The sequence below is a fragment of the Petaurus breviceps genome, unplaced genomic scaffold (genome assembly GCF_028583685.1).
Source record: "Petaurus breviceps papuanus isolate PSGF00001 unplaced genomic scaffold, PetGlider_PUasm1.0 174, whole genome shotgun sequence".
Classification (NCBI taxonomy): domain Eukaryota; kingdom Metazoa; phylum Chordata; class Mammalia; order Diprotodontia; family Petauridae; genus Petaurus; species Petaurus breviceps.
Window position 1 is genome coordinate 51,259,705 of NW_027185761.1, and position 15,661 is coordinate 51,275,365.

General features: G+C 37.3%; 1 protein-coding gene across 1 annotated transcript in view; it reads right to left on the bottom strand.

Moving 5' to 3' along the window:
• The window catches only part of SYNPR (synaptoporin), a 395,202-nt gene that overhangs the window by 266,684 nt on the left and 112,857 nt on the right, over nt 1-15,661 (bottom strand). The window lies entirely within an intron of this gene.

Genomic DNA, 15,661 nt, shown 5'->3' on the forward strand with positions numbered 1-15,661 from the left:
CTAATTCTAAATCTATTATCTTCTGGCCGTTCCACCTTTGCCTGAAGACCTGAAATGAGGCAGAACACACTACCTCCCAAAGAAGTTTTTTCTAGTTCATAATAGCTCTCACTGTTTGGAAATACTTCCTTGCATCAGACCTAAGACTTTCATTTATAACTTCAACTCATTTCTTACAGTTCTGTCTTCTGGAACAAAGCAAAATAAGCCTTACTTCCATTCCACACCCCTGTCCTTCAAATACTTGAAAGCAGCTGTCCTGTTTCCCTCCCTTCAAATTCACCTCTCCATGTCTTCTCTTTTCCAGACTAAATATGAATCAATCCTCATAGGTCATTAATTGGGAAACTTTCACCCTTCTGTTCATGTTAAAGATTCTCTAAAAGAGAATATTCCCAAGAGAAAAGAGTGTAAAAGTCAAGCTGGTCATGAGTCCAAAGTATCAAAGCGGGGAAGACATTTGCATAGCCCCTACTATGGGCTATGTATTGTGCTAAGTGCTTTTACAAATATCTTATTTATCCTCACAGCAACTCTTTGAGGTAGACACTGTTTCTACTTTACAGTTGAAGAAATTGAGGTAGAGGTTAAGTAACTCTCCCAGATTCACACAGCTGTAAGTGTCTTGAGTCCAGGTTTGAACTCAGGTCTTCCTGACTCCAGGCCCAATGCTCTATACACTGCATCATGACTTGCCTCTAGAAAAGGTACTTATTAAGTAGCTTATGCCAATCTCTAAACTTTGACATGCTAATAAACATGTTAAAACTTTACTCTTCTTGGTTTATGAACAGGGTATTATATAACTGCAATTCAAACCAAGGATCTTTCCAGTGAAATGAATGGTCTTTCCATCTATGTCATCTGGAGAGGAAGGTAGGAAAAAGATACAGAGGACAGCCTGCAAGGTCAGGGGCTTACAAGCTAAAAGATTCGCAGGCCTCAGTCCCAGAAATCACAGTACAGTACAGGAATGGCAGAAAGGAAAGTCCTAATTGAAAAAGGGATATTTGCAGGATGTTTTCAGATATCTTTAAGGCTTCAAATGTCATTGCATCTATAAATGAAGCCCTCTTCTGCTCAATGCCCTAACCTGACAGGTGGTTGCTGCTTGCTGATTCTAAGTGACTCACCTTGCTGGATGGAGGTTAATTACTTATGTGCCCTGGTATGAGAATGAAAAGCAGAGACAGCCTCCTTTTGCTCTCACTGTAGATAAAAATAACAACTGAAGAATCTTTGCATTGTAGGAACAGTGAAAATGGTTTACTTTGTAATTAAAGGAGTACAAAGTCCCCTTTCTATAATTTTGGCCTGGGGCTGGAAATTTTTACCTGTGTCAACTGAATCTTTTATCTTAGCTTTAGTGGGTGAAAGACCAGAATGCAAATTCTGTCCATTCTAAAAATCTGTTGTAAATCTCTACATTGAGGAACCTCAGCAGAGTGGGGGAAAAAGGTCTGGACCTGGAGTCAGGAGACTTAGGTCCAATCTTTCATTTACTCCTTGGATGACCTTCACAAGTGACTTCAATTCTCTTTAAGAGTTCAGTTACCATCTCTCCAAAGTTAAAGGGTTGAATTAGATGACCTCTAACATTCTTGCAGCTCTAAGTATATGATTGTATGATCTTATGATACGAGGACATGGGTTCAAATCCCACCTCAGACACCTATAAACTCCTGGACAAGAGAGTGTGGGAACCCACTACACACACACACACACACACACACACACACACACACACACACACACACCCTACATTCAGTAGTTCACCTGTGTCTAACTTTTCATCCATGGGGTTTTCTCAGCAAAGATACTGGAGTGGTTTGCCATTTTATCCAACAGGTAATTGGAAGCCAATGAATATCCTTGAGCAGGAGAGTACATACAAAGCGTGCTTTAGGAAGCTGATTTTTTGTAAGTGGGTGGAAGAAGATTATGTAGGAGAGATTCTGGAAGGTAGAAGTCCAACTAGGAGTCTGTGGCTGTAGCCCAAATGAAAGGTGATGAAGGTTTGAATCAAAGTGATGGCCATGTAAATATAGAGGAGGGGGCATATATCAAAGATGTTGTGGAGTTATAATTGACAACACTTAGCAACTGACTACATAAGGGCGATGAAGAAGGGGAAAGAGTCAAGGAACACTCTGATGCTCCAACTCAGGTGCATGGAAGAATGTTGACACCCTTAATGAGAAAAGGAAAGTTTGGAGGATTGAGGCAGGGGTGGAAGAGAGTGAATTCAATTTTAAATGTATTGATTTTTTAAACGCCTATAGGGCATCCAGTTGAAGATGTCCAAAAATTATTTAGTGACATGAGCTGCGGCTTAGGATGGAGACCAGCACTGGGTGTATGGATCTCAAAATCACCTGATCAGATGCCCTTCTGTAGCAGCAAGCACCCCAAGCGTCCTCAGGGTTTGCTGCCAACACAGGTTCTTGGATCTGCTTTGATAAAGGAAAGCAACTCAAAATGGGTTAACAAGCTTACTTTAATCAGTCAGACATATATCGTTTACCTCATTCAGGGGAAAAAGGTCAGCACCCTGAACTTCAAAGTATACAGGCAGAATTATCAAGACAGAGAAACAGATCAAGTAGACAGCTTTCCAAACTGTCCAACCATTACATCTAGACCAAATCAACATCTGGGTTTTAACATCTGGGTTTTTCAAAGCCAGGGGGCTCTGGACAACGGCTTCCCAGAATCCAGATCAAATCACAGAACACTTCTCAAAGTGAGCCCCCAAAACAAAGCTACACATCAGGGCTTATATAGCCTTCTCCTGGCTCAGAGAATGTAACAACCTTATTGACTCACTGGCCAATCAAGAAGTATCTACTGAAAAACAAGCCTCCCACCCCAGGCTCCAGGTGCACTTTAGCCTAGGGGCAGGGAAGATCTTTAAAATTTACATTCACATTACACATTGGAACCCATGGGAGATGATGAGATCACCAATAAGAGGCAGTGTATGGAGGGCAGACAGAGAAGCCCACGGCAGAGCAATATGCTAATAGCTAACGTGTATTTCTGTTATTCCATTCAATTCAATTCACCTTAATTCAATGTTTCCTCTATGCAAGCGACTATTCTAGGTACTGGGGCATCCATGACAAAAATGACAGACACAGAATCCCCCAAACTTGGCTGAAAGAACCTCAGAAGGCATACAGTCCACACCATCCCTGAAAGAAAAATCCCTTCTTCCCCATACACCAATGGTCATCCAGCCTTTTCAATTCACTTGCTACCAAGGCAGCCTAGACCCATTTTAGATGGCTTTTAATTCGGAGATTTTTCCATGTCAAGCTGCAATTAGCATCTTGACATACTGTAGCCCTCAGTTTGACTCCCTGGGGCCAAGTAAAATAAATCTAATCCCCCTTCCACAAAATAACCTTTCATAAACTTGAAGGCAACTATGATATCCCTTCATAAGAATTCTGGTCTCCAAGATGACCCATCCAAATGCCCTTGAGTCCTACTTACCCTCTACTGGACTCTCTTCAGTTTATCAACATCTGTCCTAAAATGTGGTGTATGGAACTGAGTATAATATTGTAGATTGGTTCCAATCATTGACTCCACCCTCAAAGAACTTACATTGTGTTTGTTAAGAATCTTTGTACCTGGTATTGGTATCATGAAAGCCATTCTAATTTGGGGTGGTGAGGGGCAGATGATATCTCATAGTAGGAAACAGACCCTGAGATTCCATGAGTCCACTGATGGGGAGTCTGCCTCCAGGGAGGGGAAGCAAGCCACCAGCTAGCTTCCTATTTCAACTTATTTACACTGAGTGCTAAAATATTTCTACATACTCAGGTTCTAAGAGGATGGAAGTAGGCCTTCATTTTACATAGGATAGGGACTTCACATGCCTTGGGGAAAGGGTATGGACATCCACTAGACCTATTTATATACATGATTTCTGGGGGAACATTTGGAATGGCAGCCCCCATGGAATATGGGGGGAAAAGATAAAAGAGGGATTGAAGTCATCCCTTTCCTCTCCAAAATCCTCAAAATGTCATTATAGAATGTTGGAACCCTCCAGGAGGAGGGTTAAAAATAATCTGACTGAACTTCTTTTTTATAGAAGAGACTGAGGCCCATCCAGGGGGCAGTTACTTGATTAAGGTCAGAAAAGGAGGGTCAGCCTTTTCTCATTGAAACTGAGGCTGAACAAAATCAACCAAGATGGTAGAGTAGAAGTATAGTCAAACTCTCCACCCACAACTTCTACCCAAAGATCTAAACAACGCATCTGACCAGAGCTAAATTAGGAATTAAAAAAAAATCCAGCAAGTCATTTTTTTTAAGTCTGGGTGAACATATGGAAAAAGAGAGAGATCTGTGGACACTGGAAATGGAGGCTAGTTCAGAACAGCCACAGAGAATCTCCCTGCTTAGAGACTGAATAAGGGCCTGACTTTGGCTATGCACAAAACAAGAAGAAACAGTGCTGAGGGCCCTGATTTTGTGCAAGGAGCCAGAACACACACACACACACACACACACACACACACACACACACACAACTGAATGAAGAAACCTCAGAATTGTTTTATTTGAGCATTCTTCTATCTGGTTGTTAATAATTTACAACTCTTACTTTACGAATTATTTCCATTTAGCCTATGGGGAATGACTTTTGGTCTTAAATATTCCTGTTACTTATCTATATAGGCTCCTATCAGAGATATTTTATACAAAGATTTTTCCCAGTTGACTGTAGACATGGAAGAGGAATCAACCTGTTTCCAGCTGACAGTTCATTTATCTACCCACTTGACCACCATGTATTTATCTATGAATGCATAGTATCTCTGTCTCTTCTTTCTCTTTTGTGTTTATTCTTTCATGATCATAGGTGAATGAGTGTCTGGTATGGAATAATTTAGCCAACGGTCTTCTGAACTTTGAAAGGTTGGTATCCCATCTATAAAGTCTCTAACCGGTTTTTCAGTTCTATATTTTTTCTTTTGTTTCTCTTTCTAGGAAATGTGTCCAACTTTGATAGATAAATACTAAAATCTCCTATTATTATGATTATTGTATCATTATCTATGTTTTCATAAGTTTTTTTAACTTTCCCTATATTAATTTAGATGGTATACCATTTGGAACATATGCTTAATATTGACATTGGTTCCTTTTCTATGGTTCGTTAAACATAATGTATATTTTTTGTTTATTTCTGTTTGTATTATGAACTCATTTTTGCTGTATCTGATGAAATGCTTGCAACTCCTGCTTTTGGGGATTCACATAATGCATAGTGAATTTTATTTTAGTTGGTCTGGGCACTAAAGTTTGCACTAAAATGTTTAAATTCCAAGGGAATATATATGTTTGTTAGTAGGGATTGGCACAGAAGTAGGAGTAGGGAAGACTTACAAGATTTTTTTTAATAAAGTGAATGAAACCAATTTAAGTTAACTGAGAAAGTCACTTAGTTCTATTTCCTGGAGCATTGTACTAGGCTCAAAAGAGGTAGAAGTTCCTCATTTCCTCTGGAAGTCCTGCAGTTGTCAAAAATGAAACACATTAAAAAACACACACAAAAAAAGACTTGAGTCCCTCATAGAACAGCCATCACAGCTATTTTTAGGTAGAGAATGGGATGAAATAAAGTTGAGGAAATTGAGACAAAGAGGTTAAGTAACTTGATTTGAAATCAAGAGTTCCAGCACCTGATCCACTGTATAATCAGCTGACTCACAGCATAGGAAGGGGAATTTTCAGTCTCCCAATTACCTTCTATTTCAACTTTGCTTTTCAGATGTGTTTCTTATAAACAACAAAGTGTGATCATTTCTTCTTTTCCATTCTGTCATTTTCTTTTGTTTTATTGGATAATTTAATCCATTTACATTTAAGGTTATGAGAGTCATGTTTACATTTTCTCCCATGTATGTGTGTAATGTTTTTTTTTTTTATTTGCTTTCTCTTTTAAGGCATTCTTCTCCCTCCCATTCCCAGTTAGTTCTGGTTAAATTACTTTGATTTAAGCCCTATTCCTGCAACCTCTGTTCCCCCTTTCCCATTTATCAGTCCCTTTGTTAGTTGGAAGAGGTTTACTTACAATTATCAAACTATATTTCTTTTCTTTTCTAATTCTTTCCCCTTCTGTTTCTTTTCCCCTCTCAGTTGAATGCTTAGTTAAAAATCTTCCCTATCCCAGTTCTTTTCTTTCTTAGTCACCCCACCTTCCTTCACATGTATGTGGATTTTTGGGATTTACCCTGTTCTGTTCACCTACATTCATTCTTACAATTTCTTTGATTTATGCTTTCACCTTTATCTTCTTGTCGGGTCACCAAATTAATTAGCATTTACTAAGTGTTTACTATGTGCCAAGCACTGTGCTAAATGTTAAGGATACAAAGACAAAAGCAGTACTGGTCCTCAAGGAGAAGAAACAACCTGAAAGCAAGCATGTACAAATAAGATGTATACAGGACCAATTGGAAGTAACTTCAAAGAGTAGACATTAGCAGGATCCACTTGTAATTTTTAAACTTGTAGGTCAACCTTCCTCTTTTTTTCTTTAATAATCTCTATAGGTGGAGATAATTTATCAAATTAAATATTTTCCTTGGTAGCTATATTGAATTATCTTTCTTATTTTTCCATTATTTGGATGTTCTATTCTTGTGGCATTTTATTCTACACAAATGTTTCCAATGCCTCTTTTTATTGAACATCCAACTCTTTTCATTGATTATTAGGTTCAGATTTACAGGGTAACTCATTTTAGGTCACATATTAAGCTCCTTGGATTTAAGAAAATATCATTCTATTTCATCTGTGTTTTAGTGGATATAGAATAATCTTCAGTTGTTTGAATTTTCTTTCCATTGTATTTGAATGCCTTTCTCCTGGACATTTGAAGAATTTGTTGTTTGTCATTAGAACTGTTCATTTTACTACTCTGCATCTTACAGTTTGAAGCTTAGCTGTTTTTCTCTTATTTTTTTTTTCCAGCAGTCAATCTGTATGTTCTTTCAATTCATGCCTTGTTTTCTGATTTTGGAAATTCTATGCAATTTTCTTGTAGTGTTTTCTGCATTGTAATGTTCAGATTTTTTTTAATCTGTCATTGAACATTTTTCTGATAGACCTAGAATCTTTGTTATCTCTGTACATCCCATCTCCAGAGTCAATGGCTTTTGCTTATATAGAGATTATCCATTCTTTCAATGTTATCACCTTTTGCTTCTCTTCTGACAGATTGCCATTTACTTCAATATGTTTGTTTTCCAATTTTGCTATTGCCTTTTTGGATAAACTCATTCCCATAGATTTAAGCTTTTTTTTTTAATTTGCTAATAAGCTGCTGTGAAGCTGTAAATTCTAGCATTTATAGATTTCTATAAGCTTCTTATGATTTTCACTTTGCTTTTAAACCATTTGGTAACTATTTTGTTGTTTATGCTTTTTTCTGGAGATTCCACAACTTTCTGTGTTTTATTAGACATTCATTCAATTTCCTTTGTTTTATCATGTTTATTATGGGCTGCTAGGTGGCACAGTGGACAGAGAGTATGGCCTGGAGTCACAAAGATTTGTCTTCCTGAGTTCAAATCTGGCCTCAGACATTTACTAGCTATGTGACCCTAGGCAAGACACTTCACTCTGTTTGCCTCAGTTTCATCATCTGTAAAATGAGCTGGAGAAAGAAATGTCAAACAACACCAATATCATTACCAAGAAAACCTTAAATGGGGTCATGAAGAGTTGTACATGACCAAAATAATTCTATAACAACATAATGCAATGTTTGTTAAAAGGGCTTTGTAATCTTTTAAAGGGGTGAGTACTGCACTCTCTGTTTTTAATTTGAAATTTCTTCCTTGTGAAATCTTTGATGCTTCAGTCTTTAATCTTTTTTTCTTTCCCCCAATGACTCACTTTCTGACTCATCCTCCTCTGATGGTGGTTATACACTCCTGGCTGTACTGCAGAGTTGTCTCAGCCACCCTCCATATTGGGGGATTGACGTTTTGCTAGGCTAAGTCCTTGCCCAAAGTAGCTTTGGGACTATGAGTAAGTATTGGTCCCCAGCTGGATTTCAGATATATTTTCTTCAAGCCTGGTATGATCACTTATGCTGGTTTCCCACTCAAAAGCATAAAGCAGAATCTCTGGTGGAACATTGCCCTCTGTGTATTAGTGTCCTCTGTGTTTTCTCAAGTATCATTTTAGTTGCCCTGTAAATCCTCCAATCCAATCCATGTTCATGCTGATACAGTAACATCAATAGAATTGCCCTGGTAGCAATGTGGTACAGGGGATAGCATGTTAGGCCTAGAGACAGGAAGACATGCATTCAAATGCAACCTCAGAAAATTACTAGCTGTGTGATTCTGAACAAATAATTTGACTCCTACTTGCCTCAGTTTATTCTATTGTAAAATGGGAATAATAATAACACCTACCTCCTAGGATTGTTATGAGGACCAAATTAGATTTGTGTAAGATGCTTAGCAGAGAGGCTGGAACATAGTAAACACTTCATAAATGTTTGTTCTCTTCTTTCCATAGTCTTATTTCAGTCAAGGAGTGGAGCCAGAAACCCTAGACAAATAAACCCCTGAAATTTGTGTGGGTATAGATTGATTAAATTTGTGCATTGCTTGATTTCTTTCACAGCTCGGAGAAGTGTTCAAGTGTGTAACTATTTAGAGTTATAACAGATACACACTCCTTACTTTTAAGTCATAAATGCTTTTTGTCCCCTGAGAAAAAGCCCAATTGGAAGGGAAAAACAAAGCTATTAATTTTTTCTCCAATGAAAGCCTTGGAAAGAATCTGGATTCCACTTGAACTCCACATGTAATCAGAGATTACATATGGGTTAATGAGTACTAGAAGTCAAGCTAATTAAAATTCTGCCTCCCTTACAAAAAAACAAAAAGGATTCTGCATAATTCAGCTTGGAAATCTTTTGTTGACATAATTACGAAGCGCAAATATTTGTGAGTTGCATATACAATTTTCAATATTATTTTAAATGAGCACAGAGTTCTCAATGCAACAAAAGAGACAGTGAATAACCATGGAAAGCTTCCCACAAACCATTTTCTCACCATATTCATGCAAGAAACAATTGGAATATGAGATGCATTCCTATTAATAGACTCATCAAACTAGCAAAGTACCCAGGGGCTAAGAGTTTGCACTGTTTTGCAACTGAATGGGAAATTGGATAAAAAGGAAGCTGCTGTGAATGTCAAAAGACACAAGGTACCTTTCTGAATAATCACCTACACTTTCACCCTTTCAGAAAGAATTTCAAACGAACTAGTGAGAAGAACATTGAACATGAGTGCTTTACTCATTTAACATTTGTCTTCTTGTGGGAGGATGCAATGGGATAAATCTGGGTACCTATTCTGGAAACTAACATATCAATGGGGTTGGGTACCATTCTTGCTCATTCTTCATCTCTCTGAGTTTTGAATTATAATTCAAAATTTTGCTGTCTCTCTCTCTCTCTCTCTCTCTCTCTCTCTCTCTCTCTCTATATATATATATATATATATATATATATATATATATTCAATAGCCAGTTCCTTCTTGATTTTTAATTTCTGAGTTAGCAGTGGTCTTACAGATCATCTAGCCCAAACCATACTAGAACATCAGGCATGACGAGTGCTCCTTCCACTTTTGTTTGAAGATCTCCATAAGGGACAACTCACCATGTCTGGTAGCAGTCCATTCCACTTTGTTTAAGTTTAAGGAAGTTTCTTTTTCTTTATATATCAAGTCTAAATTTGTCTCTGCATCTTCAACCCATTGCTTCTTTATGCTTCCTAGGGCTAAATAGGGCAAATATACTTTCTGTTGTGCGTAACAAACCTTCAAAGAGTTAGAAGATGAATATCATGTGTTTCCTATATTTTCTTTTTCTTGAGTTAAATATTACTACTCCCTTGAACTGATCATGACATGGCATGACTTCAAGACCCTTCAACATTCTGATTGCCTTCCTTTGAACATCCTCTAACTTATCTATACTAATGGGAGGTGGGGGGGAAGATTGAACTACAGAATCTCTCAATTTTTTTCCCTAATTCTAAAGTTCCATGATTATATGATATTTGAGGAGCTTCAAGCATATTCTGAAGCCATACTATGACTTATAAGGAATTGGAAAGTTCATTTTTTATATCCTGTCCCCTATTTTATCCCTCTCTGCAATGCTTTTTATGCTAGAAGTTGGTTGAAACACAACACTGGTAATAATAGAATCATCACCTTTGAAGCCTTTCCTTGAAAAAGGAAAATATCTATTATATGGGATACTTACTGGAAAATTTGATGTTCAAATGAAGAACTCATGCAAAGTAAGAGTAAAAATAGACAATATCATGTTAATGGAGGAAGTGATGGCAGAATATTGTGCTAATTCCTCAGAGATCTCAAGTAATAAAGGAGTGTAGGATCATCACTGTCAAAACTGGAAGCAAGATTTTTTTATGAGAGGAGTCACAATGCTGGGAGATAATTCAGATAATTTTACTTGGTTCAGTGTGGTAAACATTGAGCAATTAGCATTTACTAAGCACCTACTATGTACCGGTCATTAAGTTATGTGCTTAGGTTTGTAAAGAAAGAACAACAAAGTGAAGCAGTTCTTGCCCTTAGGGATCTTAAACTCTATCAGGAAAAATAATACATACACACATAAGGAAGAGGAAAGTATACACAAAGTTAATACTAAGATATATACAAGGCATGTAGTATTAAGTTTACACAAAGCAAGTTCAGATGGGTATTAATACTTGAGAGGATGAGAAAATGTATTAGGTTTGTTGCTGTTCAATTGTGTCTGACTCTGTGACTCCATTTGCGGTTTTCTTGGTAAAGACACTGGAAGGGTTTGCCAGTTCCTTCTCCTGCTTATTTTGCAGATGAGGAAACTGAGGCAAACAGGGTTAAGTGACTTGCCCAGAGTGATACAGCTAGTTAGTGCCTGGGGTCAGATTTGAACTCAAGAAGATGGTTGCCTGAGACCTGGCACTCTATACATTGTGCCACCTAACTGTCTAACATCTTAGGAAGGAGATGCAGAGGTGAGTTTTAAAGGGAGCAAGGGATTCTAGGAGGTAGCAGTGAAGAAGAAGCTGTCATACTAGTAAATGTTTAGCAACTGGCTCTTTCACCAGAAATGTACTTATAACACTATCTATTCATTTACTCATTTATTTACTTTTATTTATTATTATTATTTACTTACTCATTTACTTATTTACTCTCTGTCAATTTCTTAATCTATTTTTGTTGATCTAATTACTTATTTATTCATCCATTTATTTATTTATCTATATGTTTTTTTTTCATTCATTTAAAAAAATTGAGCTCCAAATACTCTCCCTCCCTCTAGGCCCTCCCTCATCCATTAAGAAGGCAAACAATGGATGAGTTATACATGTAAAGTCTTGCAAAACATATTTCCACATTAACTATGTTGCCAAAAAGTAAGAAAATTAAAGTGAAAAAGGTATACATCAATCCATACTCAGACTTCAATAGTCCTCTCTCTGGAGGTGGATAGCATTTTTCATCATGAATCCTTTGAACTGTCTTGTATCTTTGTATTGATTGGAGTAGCTAAGTCTTTTACTGTTCACAACATACTTTTAAGTTTAATCTGTATTAACATTTTCTCGCTCACTTTATCAACTCAAGAAAACTAATTTGAAAAAATTGATCTGCCCTGATTTGTAGTGCTTGTCAATTTCTGAGGTTCAATTCTCCCACTGAAAATTTGATAATTGGTTCTTGGGAGCCAGGTTTGAAGGTTCAAACTGGCTCCAGCACACCCTAGGAGGAAGCATATTTCAGATATGGAAGACTACCTTAATAAAGGCAGAAAAATAGGAGTTAGAATGTTGAGTATGAGAAGTAGTTATAATGTCAGGTTGTCTGGATATTAGAGGAGCAATGTAGAATAATTCTTCAGTAAACAAATACAGTAAATTCTGTTAGTATCAGCAATCTCCCTCCAGCAACAGGTATTTTCCTCAGAAATGTTCATAGAACTGAATCCAAAATATTGACACAAGTAATTAACTCAATTCAATGCAATGATGAAAGAGTTAGGGAGGAACAGGTATTCCCATGCATTGCTGGTAGACTTGCAGACTTTAGAGGCTTTGTGAAAAGAAATCTTTGATTAAAAATTCTACTGATTTGGGAATATCTAGTTAAAAAAATACCAATAGTTGCAACTAAAATAGAGCTATTTTATTTGTTCAGAGAAGTTCATAGCAACATTATATGTGATTGCAAAATATTGGAAGTAACTTGAATACAAAATAACATAAAATTGGTGCATAAATTATAGTACATTAATGAAATAAAGTAGTATAGTGTTTCAAGGTCAATATACTTGAGGAATACAAGAAATCTAGGAAGGCTTTTATAAAATCATTCAGTTTTTTTAAGCATGAAGAAAGTACAAACTAAGTAGGATCATTTTGGAAGAAAAATAAATGAGAATGAATGAACAAAAACAATCCTGATGAAGTCTTAGAAAGCAACAGAAAAACTGTTATGGTATTTTATGCATTAAAATTAAGTAATTTAAATTTAAATTATCTGTAAATAGAGATTCATAATGATATAATGGACAGAGTTGGCCTCAGGCTCAAGAAAACTTGGGTTAGAGTCCCAGCCCTGGAACAGTCCTGTAGCCAAGTGGCACAAATAGAGCATTAGAATTGGAGTGAAGAAGAATTGAGTTATAATCCATCCTCAGATACATGTAAGATATGTGATCCTAGGCAAATCACCTAACCTTTTCCAGCCTCATTTTCCTTATCTACCAAATCCTACTTGACAGGATTACTTTGAGACAAAGTACAGTAACATAAACCTTTGAGTATAAATGCTTACTGTAATTATTGTCCGTCAACCTCTTAATGCCCCAGACAACTCTCTGACACTAAACTTGCAGAAAGGTTGCTGATCTGCATTGGTGAAGGGAGTTCTCTTCCTCTAAATTCTCTATAGAAATCAAATCATGGGTCCTGATTTTAAAAAGAATAAAAAAGAAGTTATTAAACAAGATTTTAAAACATTTAATTCAGCAATATAAAAGGAATGTCCAGAGAATACTCTCACTTCCAATGAGGTTTGGCATTTCTAAATAAAGACTATAGATCTGAAAAAAATTTATTTGTCAGAGTCTAAGGCCAAGAGTCACAAATGACGTCAAAAGGCAAAGCTATGGCATTAGCTTTGGTGACTCCTTGAGGACAGGGTTTGTTTTGACCTTTCTTTGTATCCCCAGTATATATCTAGCACATAATGATTACTTGATTGAGAATAACATGGCAAAAATTCACTCATGCATTATACAAAAATATGAAGGGAAGAGTCCTGGGAATCTAGATCCTAAAATCACTTATAGGAAGAATCCCACAAATCCATTTGGGGTTCATTATGCATTCATAAATTGCTAAGTAGTAGCAGAGACCTTAGATATCCTTTTCATTTTAAAGATAAGGAATCAAGTGACTTGGCCAAGGTCACATTGCTGTTCATAGTTTGCCAAACTTCCATATTTTTGTTTCAACATTTTGCCATACTTCACACATGTGCATAGATATTTATATAAACCCAGATGAAAACTTAATCAGACTTCCTAAAGTCAGAAGACTAAAGAAAAGTGGAGCTGGGTTTCTTTTACCAAAAGATTTTCAAAGGATGGGTACCACAGGGTGCTGGATGATGAAAGACTGCTCTGCCACACCACTGAGGAAAATGGAATTGGAGAGAGATACCAACTTCAAAAAGAAAAGGGCAGAGCTCTAAGAGGTCAGGCAGACACCAGCCTGAAAGGTCAGATTGAGCTGCCAAGTGATGGGGAATGTAATTTTTCAGTAACAAATGACAATTTCACACTGAGTTCTCACCTCTGTGGGAGGCTAGGATGATTTTGGGGCTGGGAGGATGTGATTCCTCTTTATAAGAGCCTTGGCTTGATTTGTGGAAGGTAAGTAGGGAAGGATGAAATTGGCCAGTTTCTTGTATTATGTTGAGATGCTCTTACTACAGATCCCCTAATTAGGTTATGAGCCAGCTTCTTTATCCTCTTATTTGGGAAGTCTGACCAAAATGACAGGTGGCCAATATGATACTGTGGTTCTTGAAATACCAGAGTCTCTCAAGAGACATGTAATTCTGATATAATGTGCAACTAAGAAAATGGCCATCATCAACTGGGAGTGGCATGCAGAGGGAGTACACTGAGGCTGTCTTCTACCCATTCAAGGGAGGCAGCATGTACCAGTGGAAAGGAAGTTGGATTTGGAGTCAGAGGACCTGGATTGGAGACCAAACTCTGCTACTTACTACCTACCTACAAGACTTTTGTATGTGATTGATATTGTCAATCATCTTGACTTTTGCCTTGTTACTAGACTTCAATGTCTCTGGAAGAGTGAGGCTGAGGACTTTGAACAACTCTGATGCATACTGGGCAAGTCCCTTAACATCTCTGCCCCTAGCTATTCTCTGACTTAAACGTCAAGGTAATTGTCAATTTACACTGGAAGGCAGAGTTCCCAATGAAATCACAAACATCTAAATAGGTGTGGTGCAGTGAATATGAGACCTGACCTGGAGTCAGGAAGATGGGCACTCAACTCCAGATGCATGTTAGCTGTGCAACTGTGGGGAAATCATAATCACTCAAGCAATTCAGACAACTAAGACTTAAATTATAGACAACTTGCTGATATATTTCCAGACTGGGAATTCTATATGGATCAAAGCACAGGTCCAACCCCATCCCTTTTCTCCCCACCCTACCCCACCCCAAAGAGCAAAACACTATTCTAGACACTAAGGATACAAAGATGAAATAAGCTATTTCAAGGAGTTCATTAATCCAGAACAGCTAGATTTAGGTGCTAGATTGGAATAATACGTGATGTCTACATTCTCTAAGAATTAAAAGCAGACAACTGGCTACATATCAGATAACCAGGAAGGAGAGAGAAAAGTGAGATATGGTATGGACAGTAACCATAGAAAACTAGAAAAAAGAACAAGGAAGTAGGAGGAGAACCAGGAAGTTTCATTTTCACAAAAGCCAAGGAAAGGGAGCCTATCAAGATGAGGAGATTGTCCCTAGAGGTTTTGGGGAGACTTGGGCAATAGCATTGAATTTGATAGTGTGGGTAGAGGTGAGAGATTCATCAGTTTGGTCTCTGTGTCAAGAAAGTCACAATATCCATTGCTTTGGTTACTTTTGTTAGTCACAGCATCAGTAGTTCAGGGAAAAGTACACTGGTCTATGAGCCAAGGCACTTGGGTTCTAATAAGTCTTGGCTTAGCCAGTAAGTTACTTGTATGACTTAGAACAAGTCGATTGTCTTCTCTGGATTGTATTTTTTCATCTACAAAATGAATGGTTTAGACTAGATTATTTCTAGGTTCCCTTCCAGTTCTAAATGTTATCACTTTTTGAGAGATACTTTGAGTGCCTATAGTTTCAACTGCTTTTCTGAAAGTGACTTGAATCAGAATCACTTCATCTATACTTTTTTGTGACCAGGGGCATCCTTACATGAAATGTTAAGGGACCAAAGTCAAGCTTGGCTGAGCTTGCCTTAATTAAACTTATGTC